Source organism: Aptenodytes patagonicus, chromosome 5, assembly GCF_965638725.1.
Source record: "Aptenodytes patagonicus chromosome 5, bAptPat1.pri.cur, whole genome shotgun sequence".
Taxonomy (NCBI): domain Eukaryota; kingdom Metazoa; phylum Chordata; class Aves; order Sphenisciformes; family Spheniscidae; genus Aptenodytes; species Aptenodytes patagonicus.
This window is the reverse complement of record NC_134953.1, coordinates 37347390-37355561: the sequence shown is the minus strand read 5'-3', so window position 1 is coordinate 37355561 and position 8172 is coordinate 37347390.

Here is an 8172-nt window from a genome sequence, read left to right as displayed (position 1 = left end):
ATTGTGTCAGCAGTAGTAGAATGGAAATTAAATCTAACTTGACTTTATACGTATGCTGTAATGGATAAAAATAATAATTTTCCTTTTCATCCTTTTTGCAGGGTATGTTTATGCTAGGAATTTTACCCTATTTTCCCTCCTATAGTCACAGCTTTTGTTAACACTTTTTTTTTTTTTTTAAATAGCTGGAGTGATGTTGATGATTGTATTCCCCCCCCCGGTTTTTTTTGCATGAGTTACTGAACAAGAAGCACTCTTAACAATTCTTTAACTTTCCTCAGTGCCTAAAATACTGCTGGATTAATAAAGATCTTAAAATAGGCTTATGAAATTAGTCTTTTAGGACTTTTCTCTGGAACCTGACCTGGGGAATGTAGAGGACAGACAGACATTAGAAATCACAAGGTGTTTCTATAATTTTAAAATAACTCAGTTATTTTGTTGTACTTCAATGTTTATTAAACTCTCTTTACTGTTTAAGTTAATACAGCTTTTAAAAAGGTTTTGAATCCTTATCTTTAATTGCTCATTAGCATTTGGGAGTTAGGTTAGTTTGTGGTCGTTGTCAGACAGCTGTGACTCCTCAGTTCTGTGTTATGAAAACCAACAGAGAATTTATCAGTAGTTTCAATGGGAAACGATAAGGACAACAGTGTTTATGGACCACTTGTAGAAACAGGGGTGGTCCCTTAGCTGCATGCAGGCCTGTTGTGGTTAACAGACCTTTAATCATCCCTCTAAAGTAGACAGGAAAAGGCTGGATTGATAGAGAAAATTTGATACTATTAGTGATTGATTACTTTTTTTTCTTGCACTTAACTGCGTAGGGTTCAGTGCTACTGTTGCTGTTATCTATATATTTCTTGTTTCTCTCCTGTATGTCTTTTTGTGTTATTGTGGATATAAAAGCAAAAAAATAATATCAAACTTCATTTAGAGTTTATGCTTGTGCTGTTTGCTCTGTTTTAGATAATGAGGAACACTTTAAAAACATTAACAAGGTCCTTATTATCCTACTTCGTATCCCCCTATCCCACTCAGTAGTTTAGCATCATAATAATCTTTGTTTCAATTGTTGGTTGTTTAATGTGCTTATATCCAAAGTGATTTGGACTGTTTTTCTGATGTCCGTGTAGTTTTGTGTGTTTGGGTAAGGCTCTCATGAGCTGCATTATGCCTGATAAGATGCTGTCTTTATCCCATAGTGTACCTGGTTTCATGTACATGAAGACAAAAAGCATGAATATACCACATTTTTATGATTATGTAAATAGCAAATATGTGAAGAGCAGGGTGAGGAACAGTAGTGCCTTCAGTATACCACATTATAGCCAAGGGGAACTTCTTAAAAAAGAGACATAGAAGTGGAGACGGTCAGAGATCATGTTTGCTGGTGGAGAAACAAATATTTCTCAGGTGTAAATGCCAAAAAAGACTTGTTGGGGCTTTTAGTACAAAGTGCTTTTTTTTTTTTTTTTAAACTTGATTCGAGGACAAGGAGCAGAGCTGTTTACTTTTACGCTAATGGATCTGCTGCAGATTTATTTTCTTTATGGAAAACAGACTACTTGAAATCCATACAAGTAAATTGTTTTAGGAAGATCTTATGAAATGCAAGAACACTTTTATTATTCAAAGCCAAAGGAAACCAAGTTATAACAACACATCAAAGTTCAGATTTGGTAACACCCATTCAAGTAAGGGTATTTGTTCTAACTGTTCCTGAAGGGATTGAACCACAGCTGTTGGGTTTTTTTGGTTGTTTTTCCCCCACCTTGGACAGAAATAGATGCATATGTGCTATATATTGGTCTTCATGTGCTTCTTACACGTATTTGCCTCACAGCACATGCATGATGGATAGGACTGAGATTTCCAGTTATCCAGCAGGCAATTTGAAGCTTTGCGTGAACTGTTGGAGATTTATAAATCCTGGATGATTACACAAACTCTTCACCTTCTGAACAGATGACATTTCCAGGATGAGTAAAGGGCAGTAACTTAGACATACATCCTGGTCATGAATGAAGGCCTTTTGCCACTTAAGGTTGTTTAAAGACCTAGAGATCCATGCAATAAATGGCATGTTACCACCCGAGTCTTTTATGTTTGCACAAAGTTATTTTACTCAGAAAACATTAACAGAAAACTTTTAAATGCTCTACATTTTGAATTTTGCCCACTTATTAAGGACAGTTTGTAAGAGGGAAAAATTCCCCTTATCTATATGAAATATAAAATATGCCTTCCCTGCTTTTCCAGATGCCTTGTTCTGTTATTCTCACTGAAGAAATGTGAAAACAAAATTCCATTACATTACTGGGAGTCATACATATAAAATGTTCTTAAAGTCTAAATCAAAATGGTCTTGTTTTAGACTACAGAAACAGTTCTTGCGTTTAATTCTACCGAAGTAATACTTAGTACAGGGGTTTCTGAGAACTCTAGACAACTTTTTCCTGTACTGTATTGAAGAAGGGTCTTTTTTAAATATTCCTTTTCTTGACTGAAATGTTAAATACAATTCTTTAGTTAAGAATTTTTGATAGGTGATTTTTTTATTAGGATAATTCTTCTGTAAGCTGAGAAAATACGGAAATTGTTACTTATCTACAGAGAGGTTTTGAGCTGCATAAGGAAAATGTTCAAGAGAAAATGAAGAATTGGTATGTTTGTTACTATTTTACATGGGTTTGTTAGCAAGCAAAATCAATGTGAATGGTATCATTAATGTCTGTACTATGCAAATATTCACACCACCGGAGGTCTCATGCTATTTGACCTCTGTTCTAATAGCTGCCCCAAACCATAATAGCACAATTCCTGTGTCTCAGGAATGAAGTTAGTTGGCATCAATATTAAATTATGGAATTATGTTTTGGAGTTTGTATTTGATCTCCTTGTCAAGACATGTGTTTTAAATCTACTAAAAATTATACTGGAAAGACAATTACATTCTGAAACCATGCAAAATGCAGAAAACTCAAACAAGACACAGCAAAAATAAATTACAGTGTGGTCTCAGTAACAAAAGAACTTATTTACTTGAAAGAAAGAGAGGGGTGGTTATAGACATTTACTGAATACAGAGCTCAGACTATACCCAGCCTTTGTATTCAAATAGAAATGCCCCCACTACCTATTAGCAAATCCAAGCTGCTTCTTTAAACCCAACTTATTTGATGCCAAAAACAAGGTTACCAGTCTGGGCTCATGAATGGTAAGACCATGTCCTTTGGAGCACAGTATACTAGAGCAGAGTTTTGTGCGGTGACACAAAGATACATGGACTGCTTATGAATTGTCCACCTGGAAACCCTTGGGTGGCTGACAGCTATGTAGGAATAGCCAATGCATTTCTAAGACCACTGAGGTCTGAGGGTTTGGATCTGGAGCTTGAGGGAACACTTGAGTTCAGTTGTTCTCCATCAGCCCTTCCTTGGAAGGTGAAACCCTGTAGCCTAACCATTCTGGGCCTATAAGCTTTTGCCAGGTTGCAATGAACACAGATGTGTAAAGAGACATCTAAAACATGGCTCTAATTAATAGATACTGCATCTAATACATGCAGAATCCTGAGCCATTGAAACCTGGAAATAGACTCAGTGTTCCTTTTGTCTCACAATTGGCAATGTCTAACTTTTATATTTTGAATTTAGGAGCCTTTATTTCCTAGCAGGACTAAGAAGAAACTTATTTTTTACTTTAAATGATAGTTGCCTTTATTTTGTGTTCACATGAATCTAGGACTTGAGTTAAATGTGCAATTTCAGTAAAACATAATATATCATGAGAGTTGGCTGACGTGTAAATGACAGACAAAGTGTTACATTTAACCAACTACATTCTATTGAATCTTGAAAAACTCGGTGTCTGTCTCTCTTTAGAGAAAATTGTTGCTTGAGCAATGCTAGAGTGACCTCCAGTGTTCTTTGTGCAAGCTGCAAGTAAAAGAGCAGATAGGATGTGTTGCAGGTACCACATGCAGAAGGAGCAGGTTTAAGCACTTTCATATAATAATCTTTGAAGATGAGCAGTGATCAAAAAGGGGTTAGGGAAGAATGGTATCATTTGCAGAGTGCTATTTGAATTCTAGCACTTCACTATGAAGTTATTGTGTTCCCAAGACAGAAGAAGGTCTTATTACAACACAAATCACTAAATATATTCTGAAGAAAACCTCAACTAAACTAGCATTGCAGTGTTAAGTCCTAGATACTGATAGGGAACTCAACAATATCTGAAGTCATTAAAACCTTGAGACACAAGCCTGAAGTAAAACTCTGAATTTCCTGCACTGTAATAAGGTCTGTTGCCAAGTGCTGGAGAGCCTCTGCACGTAGAGGTGTTTAATTAATAAAGCATGCTACCTACTGTACATAATCTTGTTTTAAAGACCTTAAAGTCCGAGATATTTGGCTACCTTTAAGAGGCTGAGGCAATGTAAGGGGAGAGAGGTCAAGTGAAAACTGGTCTCGGGCAGTTTGCGTCGGATAGAGCTTCCCCAGCATTCAAGTAGGATCTTGGCTTTTAGATGCCTCAGCCAGCTGCTCAGGTCATCTTTTACAGACATCAAAGAGGGAGATCCTCGTCCCTGGTGGGCAAGTAAGCTTACCTATTTCAGAATGGTATGAGCAGTTCTTCAGAAATACTTTCCAGTAGCCACTGAGCAGCCCTGAAGATGACTAGATACGAGACTAAAAGCCTAACTAAAGCATTTGGTATGTCATAGGCTAAAGTTAGCAATGTTTATGCATATATATGGTTAATTTGCATAGAATGATATTGTCAAAGAATTAGTTCATTATCAGAATTCATGCATATAACATTGCTTTATGAATGTATTGTTCTATAATTTTAGAATTTTTGAACCTATGGCACCTGTTTTTAAATGGGAATAAAAATTACAGCTGACAGCCTTCTGGAAGGATTGTGGTATTTAGAAAGTTTTCATAAACTGAAAATGCAATTATAATATACTTGCTTTGGAAATGCAAACTGAATGAAAACCATCAGTGCTTAGAATTTTTCTTCACGGCGGTACTAAATGTGAAGTAAACACTAAAAAAACTTTAGTATACCTCATAGGCTTTTAATGAAGATTTAACTGGTCAAAAATGAACATAGGGTAACAGATAAAATTTCCCAATGGATAAGTGTAGTTTGGAAAGTAAATTTATCTCCCAAAGGAATCTTAAAAGTTTTATTTCTTAGTCATTTAAAACTAGCAAGAGCTGGACACTGGAATAGATAACGGAGAGAGACAAATCTGGTTTAGGACTGTTATATAAAATAATGGTACTAGGATAGGTTTACCCATATTTTTTTAATATGTCTTTAACTTCTGTAAGTAAAGAGAACAGATACTGCAAAATCTTTAATAGGAATATGGACATTTTAACCAATGAGTAGAAAAAATGCGCAAGTGATAATCAGCATGCAAATGTATTCTTCAGCATTAAATAATCTCTGTATTATCACTGTCGTCTTTAGAAATATAGGACTGAGCCCCAAGCACTTCAACGCTTCAGTTTTCTTGCTGCCTTTGACCTCAGGTGCAATGTTCATTTGGTAATGCCTATTCCATCCCTTCTCATGCATTTGCTCGGTGGCCTTTTACTTAATCGATCTCTATCAGCTTTACAAATGCAATAGTTCCAACATTTATTCCTGTTAGAAATCTATTAGTATGTTATGCCTGTGATGCTTGCAACAGAAAAATTAGGTTAGATTCTGCCTAAGTTAACAAGAAACTTTTACAGCAATATCAATGGAACAGTAACTTTGTGCTTATGTGTAACTTAGAATATTCAAGAGTAAATTTTACATCTCCCTTGAAAAATGTGAATGAATTAATGAACCCAACACAAATTGTATATTACAACAGATAATGCTAGCACCAGACTACATCATTTCATGTTTTCTTACTGAAGAAACTAATGAATAACAATAGCAAAATAATGCTGCATACTGAAGTATATTTCTTCCGCATTTCTCTCATTCTATCTATTAGCTTTGTAGATCATTTAACAAAGCTGAATGCCTAAATCATACAATCAATAAAAATAAGAATTTACTTCTGAAAACCCTATATGGCTAAAATTTTCCATTCTGTCTGCCTAAGAATGGATTTGGGCACCGGTTTCAGGTACAGAATCAAAAGTGGCTTCATTTTGGAGCTGCTATATAATCATGTTATAGCCTGCCCCTGTAGCCTATTGTTTCATAAACTCTCCCACATAGTAGTTTGTTCATGCTGTGCTGTACACCCTTACTCTCAGTCCACTTATTCAAATTCTTAAATATAGAATTAGTTTTTAACATTATTCCTCTGTATTAAAACATTCCGTATTTTATTTATCCTAAATTTTGGGAGTTCTTACGACATCCCTGATATCACTGAAAAGCCCTTTAGGGATCTTTTGCTGTTTCCATCTATCTTTCTTACGCATAATAGATATATTCATGGTGTAAGACTGGTGTTAAATGCATGTTATTTCTGGTCTGCTTTTTTTTTTTTTAATACAATATCCTTACAATAATTTGGGGAAGAGTGATTTATTTAGCTTTTCTCCAAGTTTTTGTTGCTAGTTCCATTAAGACATTTGGAGACTATTAGATATGAATGCTAAATAAAATGAAAAGCTATTATTCATCACTTACAATTCTAACCACTACAGCAAATCAACTTTCCTGTGAAACAGATACTAATTTAGTATGATTTTTTTTTTTTGCATGCTCTATGAGAATTCTCCCTAATTAAGTAGTCATTAGAGTTGTCAAGTTTCAAGGAGTTTCCATTTCATCATACTATGCTTTCTGGCACAATTTATTTAAAAAAGAACCTAGGTAATTCTTTCATGACATGGGTATGTTTCCTACTTCCTTTCCTAGTTCAGAACCCTGCACTGTGCTCCTCTTCACTGTTTGTTACCAAACATGGTCACTCCCTTCCCTTGACTTAGTCTTGTGCTTCCTTGTTTTGTGGCTCCTGTCTCTGTGTTGCAGCTAGTACAATGGGGCTCCACTTTCCTTCTGTTTGGTTGAAAACATTCTGACAGAAGTATACTAAAATTCTGTATTAAGGGATTGCTAGCTTGTGAAGTATTTTACCTGCTTCGCTTTATTTGCTTGACTCCACATTTACAGCACCAGGATCTATTGCTGACGACTGAAATGCTATTTCTGGTATGATAAAATGCAAGAGAACTTTCAGTGCTTAAGACTTGACACAATCATCTGATCTAGTAATCATGCATTAACATTAGAAATATTGAATGGAATCCTGCTATCTTAAACCAAAAGGCTATTTAATGGATATTGCAGATATTTATCTGGATAATGGAAAAGATTAAAGCCCTTCCCTTTATTGAGATTAAGACATTAATTACTGTTTGGGGGATGGTAACATTTTTAGAAACTTTTAGCACCTTTGTTACTTAAAGTCAGAGCTCTGCTCTGGCTTCCCCTCTTCTGATCTCCTTCAGATACGAACAGTGAGTACCAATATGGTCTCCGAGACACAACTCTAATAAAACCTTCTCTGTCCTGAAACAGAGAAAGGTTCTCATGGAATATATGTTATTTTGCCATTTTCTTTTTCTGCTGTGGATAGCTGTAATTTTTGTGAATATGGAATTTATTCTGGGACTGAATTGTAACTAGAGGATGCCAAGAACTGGAGGACGCAGATTGCTCAGGTCCCTGGTTATGACATGTGGAACTTTTCCTTGTTTGTCAATTTGTCAATGGTGACAAAACTTGTTGCAATATAATAGCTGCTGGGCAGCGTTCATGGAATTTAATAGCTATCACAAGGTGGTTTTTTATAGACATTATCTAGAAAAGCAACAAAAAAATCCTGATAGTTACGTAAACCAAACTGTTCTTCTACTGCTGGTCCTTTCTGGTCAAGGACTTAAGGCTGTTGGCAGGGTAGTGTTGAAAAAGTGCTGATGCTTTTGACTGACATGTTCACTGTATGCAAACATAGCTGCAGTTTCCTGTGCATCTGTCTGGCTCTGCTCACAGATGCTTAATCAACTTAGTTAAAGCAACACTTTAAAAGAAGGAAGTATGACATCTGTCAACACAAGTATGTGAATAAACGTGTACTGTTTGCTAATCCTGCTTATGCAGCTAAATATTAATTTAGGTGTCTAAACATCCATG